The 15,209-nt window shown below is 37.8% G+C and overlaps 1 pseudogene; it reads left to right on the top strand.

Annotated features, from left to right (window-relative positions):
• Positions 1–14,612: 14,612 nt before the first annotated feature.
• LOC122097227 lies at positions 14,613–14,709 on the top strand (annotated as a pseudogene).
• The last annotated feature ends 500 nt before the right edge of the window (positions 14,710–15,209 follow it).

Here is a 15,209-nt window from a genome sequence, read left to right as displayed (position 1 = left end):
TGAAAGTACCGTGCTTTCACTAGGATGTAGAATGCATAGGCAACCATATAATTATGGGAACAGGTTGTCATCCATGTCAGCACAGTTACACTTGTCACCATTCTCAGTAAAATACACAATAACTCCATGAATTAGACACAAATTTAGGAGAAGTGCACCGGATGCAAGATGCTGTCCACACATGTAGATAAATATAGATCCTGTATTTGAATTACGAATTTATGACTATCTGGACCTCCCTGGGACTCGATGTCAGTTCCTAGAAATGGCGTATCTCCTTCGTTGCTCACAGGCTGGTGTCCTCACCTTAACCATTTCCCCAATTGGGCCTGATAGAGTGTGAGTTCAAATCCCAACACTGCCGAAAAATGAATCCTGATGTGAGAAGCCCATCGATTCACCTGTTTTCCTGTTCTGTGAGAGTCCTGGGTCTCAGCTTGGATGGAGAATGCATAGGAAACCGTATAGCCAGGGCAATAGGTTGTCTTCCATGTAAGCACTGTTATATCTGTTACGTTACTCAGTAAAATACACCATATTTACATAAGACAGAAAATAAGGAGAAAAAGTACTCCAAAGGCAAGATGCTGTCCACACATATATGTAAATATTGATCCTATGTTTAAATTATTAATTTATGACTATCATGGCCCACCCTGGGCATCCATGTCAGTTGCTGGGAATGGCCTAACTCCTTTGTCGCTCACAGGCTGGTGTGGTCACCTTAAACTATTCACCAATTGGTCCTGCTAGGCCCTGAGTTCAGATCCCAGAACTACCAATAATTGGATCATGCAGTAAGAAGCCAAGTGTGAAACTTTTTTCCTTTTCTCTGAGAGTCCTGGATGTCTGGCATGATGGAGAACGCGTCTACAAATTTAGATTCCATGTGATAGGATGTCATCAATGTAATAAAGGGAATGGGTGTCATCATAGTAAAATCAACAGTAAATAAATGAATAAAACAAAAAATACAAGGAACAACCACACCAAACGTGTATGGACTGAACATCCATAGCTAAGTACAAATTCTGTATTTACAATGTATATAAATAGTATGTTTTCCAAGGCTGGGGCTTGAATTTTGGCTTAGATTACAGGCCTGAGTTTTTTATCTTCAAGTACGGTGAGCTTCCGCTTCTTCCACAGTGCTGCAGATTCACCTAGACTCTGCGTTCAAATCCAAAGCCTGCCAGAAAAAAACGGGGTGAATTGCAAGCCAGGGAGCTAATCTCTTTTAATTATTTTTTGCTCAGCAGGGGGCTTGAACTCAGGTTGTGGTAATTCTGCCTCAGCTTTGACACCCTATGCTGAGGTGCAGCCACTGGACCCACAGTAGATCCTAGGATCCTAGACCCCCCAGGCCTTGTGTGGCAAAAATGTACAGAAAAAATGCAGCAAGATGGCCTTTTTATGTTTTCTTCTTTTGCACGGTGACCCTCCTGGGTCTGAGTGACACTGTTCGAAAGGGTACTTCACCTTTCATTGCTGAAGTTTGTCAGACTATTGAGGAAGTCATAGGTCCACAAGGCAATGTAGGCCCTGATTTTGAATCCCAGTCATGACACCAATCAATGGCAACAGATACTAAGAGACACATTCCCATCCATGGGAATAACAAGGTAATATTATCAATGTCACAGTTGAATGAGTTGATGGTGAATGATGCTCCTGTGAAATTAGACAGCATCATTTCAGGAGACTGACTTTATTTAATATTTATTATTTATGTATTTATTTATTATTATTTATTTAATATTTATTATTATTAATATTAAAAGAATACTATTACATACAGAATGCAATAATTTCAGGATATTGTTTGATTTACTTAATAGTTTGTTAAGCATGAAAACAATAAGATTAATTTCATGGAGGCATTATAAATACCCAAGAATTGGTAGGAATGTAGTGTATATAAGTGAATAATGTATAGACATCTCTGGCACTCTATAAAGATATACATTTATTAGTGTACTACCAACTGCATGTCAATCTGTTCTTATTTTGTCAACCGCTGGGGCTCGATCTCAAGTACTCGGGACTGCCTGTCAGCTCAACTTGCCACAGGATGGCAGGCTGACACTCACCCATTCATGAATTGGGCTTTGAAGTCTGTGAGTTCAGATGCCAGCACTCCCAAAAAATGAATCGTGGAGTAAGAAGTTGATGGTGACACATGTTTTCCTTTTTTGTGAAAGTCCTGGGTGTCAGGAAGGACATGCAATACATATGCAAAACTATATCCTATGTAATCAATGTAATCACTGTTCTATGCGTCATAATAGTCAATAAGATGAGTAGTCAGTACATGAATAAAACCAAACGTAAAATAAGTAACTACACTGAATACAATATGGAATCAACATATGTATATAAATATAAATCATATATTTAAAATGTAAACAAATAGGATGTTTTCTAGTGGTGGGCATCGATTTCAGGCGAAAGGAACAGACTTGAATTTCTTGAATTCAAGGAGGCAAGCTTCCCCTTCCCACACTGTGCAACAGCAGGGTTACCTAGACCATGAGTTACAATCCCAGTCCTGGCAGAAAAAAAATGGCATCTCCATGCTATGTGATGCTCAATTCGTAGGTATTTCATTTGGCCTCCATTTAATGAAGGTGATTGTTTAAATGCTTCATAAAGTATTAATTAATATCGACTAGTGTCCTATAATGTAATTGTGTATAATTTTATCCTCGAATCATTCAAGTACTGCCCATTTAATCATGACATACATCACATTCCTTTGGTAATCATATGAATAGGAATGAGTTTCATAGGATCTCCTGTCGTTTGTTGGTGGCAGGACCAGGATTCAAACTGTGGGCTCCAGCTCCTACCACTTAAACCTGAGGATAGGGAACTCACAGGTCTGTCCAAGAACATCAGCAAAACCAGGCATCATTGGCTCTCAGCAGTCCTCCTTAAAACTTACAAAGCTGTGATAGGAGGATCATGGTCAAAGTGACCCTAGGCAGGAAAGTCCTTGAAACTCCTGTCCAACTTGATCCAACAAAGCCAGAAGTAAAGCCGTGTGGCTCCAGTGGTAGAGAGCTAGCCTTGATCAAAAGCAACTCAGAGATTGTGCCTAGATCCTGAGTTCAAGGTCTGGGAACAAACAGACATACACAACAATCTGTGCAGCCATCCTGCTAAAGCATGTCACTCTCTTGTCCTCAACTGGATTGGACAGAGTTCCCTGGGAAAGGGGCTGCCATCATTTTGACTCCGCCCATTCTGCCTGCATCACAAGATTCCAGCCACACCTCCATTGTTTCATGGTTCTTTCTGACCAATGGGATACAAGAATGGTGGCCACGCCCACATTCCATGTTGCCCAGTAGCACCATGATTCGCTCTGTTTGTTGACACCACTACCAGAAGCTGAGGAAGGTAGTGGTGGCTGAGTGGTGAGCAAGAGACTCGAGGCCTAGGAAGAGAGGCCTTCCTCATCCCACCATGTGCTGCCTGAGCCCCGGCCCCCTCCCCCCTTCCCCATGTAGCAGCATTTCAAATCTAATGCTGCAGGCTCAGGCCCATGGTTTCCTCAGGCAATGGTGCAATGTTGTGCCATGAGCCAGCTTGTGGCCCTGACCTGGTCCTGGCTCCCCTGTCCTCTGTTCAGGGCCTGAGTGTCTGTCATGCCTCTGCCATTGCTGCTTGCCCCACTTGGAGCAGCTGCCTACAGCTTCTGCCAGCAACACGTGAGTGGCTGCCACACAGCCCTGCATCCTGCGACCCCATATCCCCTCCCCTCCGACCCGGACCCGCGCCTCCCCTGTGCCCCACACTCTGGGCCACGCCTTGCCACAAATGTGCCTCAGGGGTGGGGGTGGGTGTTGACCCGAGGATGCCACCCCCATCCCCAGTGGCTAATGTCCCAAGACACAGGGAGATGCAGGGTTGGGTGAGGAGTGGGTGCCAAAGATCCCCAGGCCTGGAGCAGTGGGAGCCACACAGCAGCACATCTGTGCCCTTCCACTCCCTGGTGGGAACCCAGTGGCTTTAGTCAGAGGTGGGGAGCAGCATGTCTACACCTGCCTTCTGGTTTTTTTTTCCTTTTTATTCTGATGATGGGAGGTGTTGGATGCAGAAGATAGACAACCTTGCTGTGTGAGTCCTTGTCTTCTGGGCTCAGTCAAACTTTCACCTGAAGACAGAGAGACAGACAGACAGAGAGAAAGAGAAAGAGAGAGAGAGAGAGAGACAGAGAGAGAGACAGAGACAGAGATCATCTTTTTCCTTGTACAGCCTGACTGTGCTCAGTTGAATGATCAGTTGGCAAATTGCAGGTGCTGCATGGAGGAGTCTTCTGTCACCGGTCTGGATGTGTGTGTGTGTTTGTGTGTGTGTGGGGGGGGGGGGTGTGTAGAAGTGGGTTGTAACAAGGAGGCTGAATACTTTGGTAACTTCTACCTGCTATCTTTGGGGCATGTATGGGCTTCACAGCTGAGGTCTGGGGGCCTAGAAGGGTGAGAGGCTCGAAGGGGACTCAGCACTGTTAAATTACAAGAACAAGGGGTCTGTGTGCAATGGAGCTGTGTACTCTCTTGGGCCTGGTTGGTGGCAGTGGGAGCTTGGGAGGACCTGGGAGTGCGGCCTACAGGGGATGGCTTCCAAGGGGGACAGAGAGCATGGCCAACACTTAGTAAGGATACGAGTTCTGCTAGTATGGAGCGCAACACCATAGGTCAGACTCTGGGTCTTCTAATCATGACATCTGATGGGTGAAGCCAACCCTATTTTAAATCTTGAGCTGTGATCTTCAGATCTCAGCCCCCTGAGTACCTAGGATTATAAGCATGAGCCTCTGGCATTGGGACTCTGGTTCTTTTGGGTATATTAGTATATTAGGGTTTGACCTCAAGGCCTTAAGCTTGCCAGTCAGGTCTTCTACCATGTGAGTCAAGCTTTTCTGTCTTGGGCATTTCTGAGATGGAGAATTAATATATGCTCAGGCTGGGCTGGATCATGGTCCTCCTATCTGTGACAGGCCTGAGCCACTAGGCCCATTCTTCTGTAGTTGGGATGGTAGATATGTAGTGCCACGCTCAGTCATTGGTTTAGATGGATTGTCCCAAACTCAGTCCACGGCAGCCGATTCTTGACCAGAGGTGAATCTCTGGGTTGGTCCTCAACCATTGGACTTCAATCTCCTCATGGGACAGTTGTGAGGAAACAAGGGATTGATACAGAGGGATCTCTAGAGCAGGGACAGGCACAGATGGAGGGGCCATCTGATACTGTTCTTGGCAATTCTGTGAGCATATGATAGGAAGATACCCGGAAAGATCTCAGATGGTGTGTATTAACGGTGCAACAGGTATGGGATTATGAAACAAAACATGGCTCTCTTTCTTTATTACTCTATCCCCATGAGTAACGGAATCTTTCACTTTTTTCAGTTTTGAAGCTGGGGAAACTGAGGCACAGAGAAGCCGGGTGACCTACTAATGACTCCCAGCTGACAGGAAGCTCGGCCTGACTTCTCTGCCATGCTCCCTAAGACAATGGGTGCTATTCATCCCACTTCTTGTGGTGGGAAGTCCACTTCTTTTCAGTCATGGGGCTTGAACTCTGGGCCTGGACAGCTCCCTGAGCTCCTCAGTTCAATGCTAGCACTCTACCACTTGAGTCACAGCACCACTTCCAGTTTTTTGGTGGTTCTTTGGAGATAAGAGTCTCACAGGTATTCCTGCCCGGGCTGGCTATAAACCATGATCTTCATATCTCAGCCTCCATTGTACTTAGGATTATAGGCCTGAGCCACCAGCATATGGTTTAAGTGTAATTCTGACCTTCTTTCTTTCACTTTCTCTCTCAGGAACTGATTCAATGGAGGAGGTGGCCCAGCATCCCCATGTGGATGGAACCAAGGTGGTCCTCTCATTCTGGAGGTAACCTGTGGGTCAGGAGCTGTCTCGCTCAGTCTGTTGTACCAGCTCCATGAGGTAAGTCCCTCTGTGCCCTGGCTACACTGTGACAGTTATCCATTGTCCATCTAGTCTTACTGGACTCAGTACTGTGTTCAATGCTCTTTTCTAGCAAAAATTTCTAGCTAAAATTATGATACAGAGTTACAGAATGAAAATGTAATGCCGTCTTAAGAAAATCATTTAGGGTTCTGGGAATGTGGCTTCATGGTATGGTGATTGCCTAGCATGCATGAAACCCTGGGTTCAATTCCTCAGTACAACATGAATTGAAAAGGAAACACTGGAAGTGGTCCTGTGCCTCAAGTGGTGGAGGGTTAGCCTTGAGGAAAAAAAACCCTGAAGAATAATTCCCAAGCACCGAGTTTCAGCCCCAGGACTGCCAAAACAACAACAACAACAATGAACAGTTAGTAAATGCAAAATACAGAACCCATACTTGGAATATATAATTGCTCCTTCCATACTGATACCTGACAATAGTTACTAACACATGTACTTTAAGTATCGATACTGTGTTGAAAAAATGTTTTGTTCATTAGGTCATGGCAATTAATGCTAGGAATGTGCTTAGATGTCAGGTGAAGATTAATTCTGGAAATTCAAATATTCCAGGCTTTTGAGTGGGGTCACTGCTAATCACAATGAGAAGGATAGTGTAAGTGAGATTTGGAAACTATTTTGGCCAGTCATCACACCAAAAAGGCAGAGGCTAATTAACAGTTGTGACAGAAGAGAAGGACTAACTCCAGATGGAAAGAATAAATGATAGTAACTAAGGTATAGCAGAAACCATTCTAGGGAACCATTTTTGGTTATTAAAGAACTAGTTATCAACTAGGCTTATTCCTCATTGCCTTTAGCATTCAAAATCTCCTAGGCTAGTTCTTAATCTCAGTGTGATGAATGTATCTCCTTCTATGCTGATCTTTCATACCTGATCTTTGCTTTCTAAAAATCTGTCTTTCTGTATTTATCTATGAACATTTCCTGATACTATATACATCTACAAAGATGAAAGAGGATGCTAATGTAAGAAACCCATAGCTCATGAGTCATTAATGTAACAAAATATTGTAAATATTGCTACCTTAATTATTCTGAAAAGCGGCAATGTCACATCATTTGGTTCATATTTCCATTCTTTGTCTACATAGTGACATTAAGTGCACATAAATGCAAATATGAGCCTGGTGCTGGTGGCTCATGCCTGTAATCCTAGTTACTCAGGAGGTTGAGTCCAGAGGTTGTGGTTCAAAGCCAGCCTGGTCAGGAAAGTCCATGAAACACTTATCTTCAATTAACCCCCAAAACCCGGAAGTGGTGCTGTACCTAAAGTAGTAGAGTGCTCAAGCTGTGCTGAAGAGCTGAGACACAGTAGCCAGGATCAATGTTCAATCCCCACAACCAACAAAAAAGTGCAAATATAGGTTTAAGTTTCCCCCAAAGGAATGATGAAGTCAATAGTAATCTTGCCAAATGATTTAGTAGTGCACCTACTTTTGCTGAGTTATTTGTTATGGCTTCATTGCTAAACATATTCTCTTCTTTAAAAATTGTCAAAATATTGTCAAATATTAGCTTTATAATAAACTTCATCTAATATTTCCTAGATGCAAAATAGCTCATGATTCCCATCCAAAAACTTGCAGAAGTAAGTAAGCCTCATTCTGTTGGATTCCAAATAAATGTTGAAGGATTACAAAAGCTTAAGTCTGGAGAAATAGCAAAGTTCGTCTAATGTAGGACTCTGTAGACCTTGTTAAATTAGAATTTAGATTTAAAATATATTTTTTGGTTTTGTTTGTAATTTCATATTCTATAGGATACTACAAAATTCTTTTTAAGTACATGGATTATTTGAAAAATTCACAAAAGTTTCTGGCATTCTATTTGCCTAGATGTTATTTCAATAGCGTTATATTTAGAACATAGTTAATAGATAATTCGCACAGTTCATGTATACCATGTTAATATGAATGATCTAGACAGAGTTGCCAAGAAATGGATGACATTAATTTATACATTTAGAAAAACCAGTTTTTTAAGGGTTTGGTTTAATATGGTATGGAGAGAGTAATTGTGTGACATCTGCTTTCTTCTCCCTATATGTACTACAGGAAGCCATTTCCTTATTTACGTTCCTCTGTATACATGGAGAAAAATGCTAGGTTTGGGGTTTGTTTTCAATTTTGTTTTTGTTTTATTGGTTCGTCCTAGAGCTTGAACTCTTGGCCTGGATAGGGTCTCTGAGCCTGTTTATGCTCAAGGCTCATGCCCTACCACTTCAACCTCAGTGCTACTTGAGTCTGGCTTTTGTGGAGAAGTTTTTGGAGATAAGATTCTAAGAAACCTTCCTGCCTGGGTGAGCTTTGAATCATAATTTTCCTATCTTAGCATAGTGAATATCTATGATAACTTAAAAGTATAAATATAAATAATATTTGCAAGTGTTCTCATGTCAAGAATACCAGTGGAGGAAAAATGATGCAGCTCAGTTTATGGTGGTGTTCTTTTCAGAACAAGGAGGGTGTCACATTAGCAGAGGTGTAGTATTTTTTCAAAATAGAGATAAGGTATTCATGATGTGAATTAAGGAATTTTAAGGTGTCCCTTACAAGTTGGAAACTGTTGGGCTAGTATGACTTTATGGCATAAATCTTGGGATTGATGGTCATAGACATAATAGCTTACTCTTATAAAAAATTGCTTACTCTTGAATAATTAATTATTACACATGCTTCACAGTTTTATCCTCTATCAGAATGTGGCTATTTTTCTATTTACTTCTCAATCTGTAACACCCCATTGGAAACTGCATCTATTGCAGAAGTACATAACATGCAAACAGGTACTGTTTTGAATCTCTTAGGTATGTTGAGAATTTAAAAATGAGTAGTTATTAGTCATAGGAATTTTGAAGAACACATATATTCTGTCCTCTTAAAAACGTACTTACTTTTAAAAGTTATGGGTTTCCATAGCATTAAACTGTTTTCTGTTTTAGAATGAGAAAATACTAAATTTATTCTTTTTCGAAAAATTTGGCAAGTATATTGTGAAAATATTGTCTAGTTGGATAACATGCAAGTTGATTACCCTCTGATAAAGAAGGGGGAATTAATTCAAATTAGATGCCAAATAGTATTGATTTTTAAAATGTTACTACATAAAGAATATTATTTACTGTGCCAATACAGTGAAATTATATTTTATGCAGCTTATTTTTTCAATTTTATTATAACAAAGATGTACAGTGGGGTTAAAATAATTGTAAGGTATTAAATCATAACTTTTCAACCTTGGTAACACTCCCTCATTTTTCTCACAGTTTTCCTTCACCCCTTCACCGCTCACAAGTTGTGAAGTACATTTCCAAAATATTGTCTTGTGAGTATTGCTACTGCATTGGTTTGCCTTTTGTCCTTTGTCTCACCATTATGCTTACCATTGTCTCACCATACAGCAGGGATAAACCATAGGGGAACACCCCAAAGAAAACAGAAATCACATAGTTCATCAAAAACAACAACCACAAATGAAAAAAAAATCTGGTTCCATATCTTGGAATTCATTTTGCTTATCATCGTCTAATATGGTAATATATACGCATAACAAAGCCTCTAGAAAATAATAGCTGCATGGATACTATATCATGAAAACAGCATGTTAACATTTTGATGGTAAAGGTGGAATTAGGATTGGAGAATTTGCTGTTCTGATAAAGGATTTTCAAGGGTTTTAAAGTTATGACAAGTAAAATTTAACTGTTCAAAATTTTTTAACAACTTAGCCTATTAAGAAAATTTAAAATTGCCTGGAAGAATAGGCTTTCATGCAAAGAAATCCAAGGAGACTTAGTAGAGAGGGAGCAATGTGGATGAAGATGGCTCTTTTTCACACTAAACAAACAAACCTCAGAAACCTTGCTGTAAGTCCTCTAGGTTCCCTTGGAATTGTCCTTACCCAGGAACTATATTCTCACTGTTTGAAACCAGATTGTATTGGAATTTAAATTAAAAGTTCTTAAAAAAATAAGGCATCAAAATTTGTAAATTTACCTTTAATTGCCAAACAGTAATTCTCTGAAAAAGATAATTTGAGTCAAAATATTTAGGGGGAAAGTGCCCTCCACAATAAAAGAAGGTGTTGGTATTACACATTTCTGTTTGTAACACTTTCCACAATGTCTTTGGACGTGAAGCAGTGAAACACAGAAAAAAATTCTGATTGGAAACTTCAAACCAATGATTTGACATTTCTAAGTGGCTCACAAAAAATAATATTCTTATTAATATGAGATAGTGAAGACTTCTTTTATTACATATGCCAAAAAGTTTAGAAAAGAATTGAGCAAATGGAAAAAATAATAAAAAAATTTTCTTAGAAGCCTTAGCTAAGCATAATGACTTCAGCAGTGAAGGGAGGCCAAAATTTATGATATAAATTGTGTTAGTATTTTTACTCCCTAAAGTGATTTTACAGAGCGCATTTGGCTCACTACAATGCAGAACTGATTGAATGAAGACATGAAAATATATTCCACATCCAAATGAGGCAACTTAAAGAGTTTTAAAAGAGAAATAATGAAGATGTAGCAGTGGTGGAGCCCGTATGGTCCTTCAGCTTCACTAGACTTGAAGCCAAGAACCTGTGATTAATTGGAACTCCGGCAAAAGATAAGAGGACATAGAAGTAGGACATAGAAGCATTGTCCTTTTGTAACAGACACTTTCTTCCAAGGTATGGGTGATTTAACTCTATTCTCCTCCATACAACTTGGTGAACAAATGCAAGACCAAGAGAGAAATAATCTATTGAAATAATTTTGCATAGAATAACTTCACTGTTCCTGACATGGTATCTAAGGAGAATCTTAAGAGAGAAGATAAAAAGTGCAGTATTTTTTGGTTTCCTCTAAACATCTTGTTAGCAAATATATCTTTGAGGTTAGACAATTCTGATTGAACCAAGTCATGGAGTACTTATTTTTGTGGGCACTTTAGATACAAGAAGTCTTTCAAGGTAAAAGAAAAAATATATAGCCAAATATTTGTGATCACAGCCTCTTGGACAATTTTCTGGAGACAAAGATTTACTTTAGATTTCTCCTCATTAAAATAGATGTTGTTTCATGGCAACCAAATGCAAGAGGGAAGTTTTATGGACTCACTTGGCCAATTAAACAGCATGAAAGAAGAAAATGGCAAATAATATTTAATGAAATTACTTTGACCAATTACTTTGCCAGAAGAAAGAAGAAAAAATATAATTCAAAAGCAATTTGACTTAAAAGTATCAAGAAAGAGTAGTGAAGAGAGATTAGAGAAAATATAGAGGATTGTTTTCTCTCCAGTGGAGTAATGCGTTCTTGATCTTGTTTCTTCCATTCTACCTCACAAGCTACCAAGTGTGTCTCAGGACTGGATTATCCAGTTCAGACAGAAAACTCGTAGAAGAAAGATACGGTTTGAAGCAGATATAGGTGATTTATAACCTTAGACAATCTAATTCTGTTCAAAATTCTCCCTATCCCAAACTTCCCTCTTTGAACAGCTTTGTTTGCTTTTCCCAAGACTGCCCTTCATTAACTGATTAAAATTTTGAGTGGTCATATTCATACTCTCTAGAGATTGCTGTTTGGTTGTGATTTTTGTGTGTTTTTGTTTCTTGTTGTGTTTTTTAACTGAATTTTAAAGGGTTGTGCAATTGTGTTACAATTAAATATATCCATCTAATTGTCCAATACTCCTAGATCAGAGTCACTCCTTCCATCATTCTCAACCAACCCTTTCTCCAAGATTTATTTCCAATTTACCACTTCCTTCATCATATGTGTACATTCAGTATTCTAACTGTACCTGCCCCTTGTTCATTTTTCATTCATTCTATGTCTTTACTATAATTCCTCTCTGGTTTCAACTTCCTGATTGTCATTCTGTTAAACTGTCTATTAATACTTTGAAAAGTTTATATACATTCCATGGAGTTTCAATCCTGCATATTCTTTAACTGATGCCAGTTTATATTTCCATAATTCATTCATCTGCAGCAACAATTTGCAAGACTGGAGATGGGAAGCACCTAAACATGATTTTATTCTCAACTGTTTGTAAGATTAATCTTTAGTCAAAAAGAAAGTTAAAAAATGGCTTAGAATGTATTCCTAACTATGAATTTTTATAAATGGCTTTGTACAATGGTGTGATTCTTTTATTTTACATGGAATAATATTTTCTACTACCAATAAGTTTTGGAAAAAGAAGAAAATTAAAATTTATTCCTAGAGAGGAATATGATAGAAGTAGAAGACAGATACTATGTTTGTCATATCTCTGATAAGTACCCATATTCAAGACTTAAAGTCACATTTCTTACTATGTTAGACAGAGGGAAAACATAAAATAACATATAATAAGGCAACTATTTGTGATTTTTTAAAATGTACCTTATTAAATGATGAAATTTATTAGCTAATGTTTGGGTTTGAAATTTAGGAGGTTGATCTATTTAACACATTTCTGAAAGGCTCTTACTGAAAAACACAAATTGTGGGTGGTAGTATTTCTACACTTTAATGAATGGTTGAACATGTTTGGCATTAGTGCTGTATAAATAATTCAACTCTATTTAACTTGCTCCCTACCCTTGAAAAACTTGTAATGTCACTAAGTATCATCAACTTGTCAAATGTTATTTTGGCGAAATTTATTTTAAAAAGTATATTTGAAAATGAATATACTTTCAGATTAAATGTAGATTATCATTGGTTTGAGAGTGACAATTTTATACCACAGAACCATGTTGTACTGAAGTCCCAGTGTTTTGAAGCACTCCTTAGTGCTTCAAATGTTTTTCTGAATTACATTTGACCTCTAAGTCAACTTTTCGGGCTTTGGTAGACCAATTATGGATCTGTCCTTCCAGGAACTATTTTTGGCCCACTTATGTTGGAATAAAATCTTTCGTTAATCATAGGTGAGGGGTATTAAAAATAAACATATGACACTTTGTGAACTTGTTCACTCATATTGACTGGTCATCTGTAAGTTGAATGTTTGAATTACAGTACTTTCTCTCAAATTTTGTGATCTCATCCTTCATTTTAAGTTGCCTTGCATTTCACAATTGTTTACTGCTAATTCCTGCATCTCAAGGAATTGGGGCCCTGAAATATAGGAAATGCGTAATTGAGATGGGTCTTCAATTACTTTGTGTTGATATGTTGCATGGGCCTTGGTGAAAAGTCTTGCCCCTGTTATCTGATGATGCAGGTAACTGGGACCTGGGATCCTAGGACCCATGGGTACTGCAGAAAAATAATATTTTTTAGACATCTTAGCAAAATTTGGGCATAATCAGTAGGAATGCTTCAGAAATATGGAGAAAAACAGTTTGGGACAGGCGAGTTAAAACAATAATCAGAGCAGCAGAGTAAAATCCATTACAGATTAGAGGAAAACATTGTTTTTTTACCATGTGGATTCAGAAGGCAAAGAACAGTTATAATGTATCACAAGTTTATACTAAAAACATTGCATTGATACTTTTTATAGTCTAATATATATTTTAAACCTAATTATTTATATTCCAATTCTATTTATTGGAAAAAATAAATATCAATTTATTTTTCAAATTATCAACTAATTCTAGTAAGTTTCATTGTGTGAAATATAAAATCAGCACATATAAATGTAAAATGTATGACTATATATAATTAAAAGGCACACATTTTGCATTTTTCTGTTGTAGTTACTGTATCAAAGGCAACTCTGTTTTAAAGTATTATTCCATTATCTCTACCTCAGTGTTTGATAGAGTTAGACCTAAAGTTTTACCATTTGTAGATTTACAGCATGGAGGAAAGAGGAAACTCTGTGATTAAAACATTATCAATTTAATGCCTAATAACGAGGAGAAACATATGCACTTCTCCTGCAACTCTGAAAATATTTGGTTATAAAAAGGCAGTAGTGTAATTTCCTGCCTGGTTGGATCGTAGACAGGACAGAACAAAAAGTAATCATGCATACGAACAATTTTTCCACCTTCTTGGCTTTAGCTACTTTTGAAATGGAAGGTATAATAAACAATTATATTTTGATAAAATACCTTCTAGTCTGAACAGTTCATTTTGAACGGTTCATCTCTCTATGATCTCTTGTAACCAAGATTAGTTTTGTTCTAGTAAGAAAATCTTTGCTGTCAGGGTAAGATATTCTAGTTGGTCTGTTCCCACATGGAAGAAGGGTAAAGGCTCAGGTAGACATTTGTTCCAGTAACACCTCATTTGGGAAATTGTCAGCTGAAGAAGTTTAGAAGTAGCTCTTAAGCAATGCTTACTTGGAATCCATTAGGTCCACAAAGCTAATTCAATTGGATAAATAAGTACTTGAAAAAGCCATCACCTTTGGACCTATCTATAAATAATTAAGAGTACGATCAAATACCAAATAAAAAGACTTAATATAGTCATTGACAAAAAAATTTTGCAAATGTGAGCAATCGACTGATCAATATAATTTTTTTCCACTATTCACAGAATTTAAGGGAAATAAGATCGATAGCATTGTTAGGAACAATATGGTTTCCTTCTTACAAGTAGGCACCCATAGATATAAGCCTGTATAAAGATTGCATCATTAACTACTTAAATTTAGAGGATATTACCTGCTTCAGCAGCACATATACTCAAATTACAATACAGACATTAACATGGCACTTGCACAAGGATAATATGAAAATTTGAGAAGTATTCCATATTTTTCATTCTTCAGATGCAAGAAATGAAAAACAGTTATTAAAAAGTTGATTACAAAATTACAAGTGTAACAATACACATATTTCATATTATTAAATTTAGTTTGACATCAGTGTATTAAATCTTCATCTCAGAAAGGCGTTTACATAGCATAAACTTTACAAAACTTTTCAAATTAGACAACACTGACATTTTATCCCAAAGAAAAATAATATTAAGACCTAGAAAAAAAGGAATCAAACTGTTCTATATGGAATGCAATCGGAAAGGACACATTAATGAACCTATATATTATAAAATAATGTAGAATTCAAAGTATATCTAGGAGAAAATAAATTATGAACATTATGCAAACATAGAATATAGAATATTTTAAAATATACTTTTTCAGACAAGCATCAGAAATATTTTAGTTTCTGTACTACTCATTTCAACAGGTAAATTAAAATTATTTCTGATTAAAAAATCACAAACTCTGAAGAAATTATTATACATGTATACAAAAT

The sequence above is a fragment of the Dipodomys spectabilis genome, unplaced genomic scaffold (genome assembly GCF_019054845.1).
Source record: "Dipodomys spectabilis isolate Male_0828 unplaced genomic scaffold, ASM1905484v1 ptg000418l, whole genome shotgun sequence".
NCBI lineage: Eukaryota > Metazoa > Chordata > Mammalia > Rodentia > Heteromyidae > Dipodomys > Dipodomys spectabilis.
The sequence above is the reverse complement of the archived record's forward strand: the minus strand, read 5'-3'. Positions and strand labels throughout refer to the sequence as shown.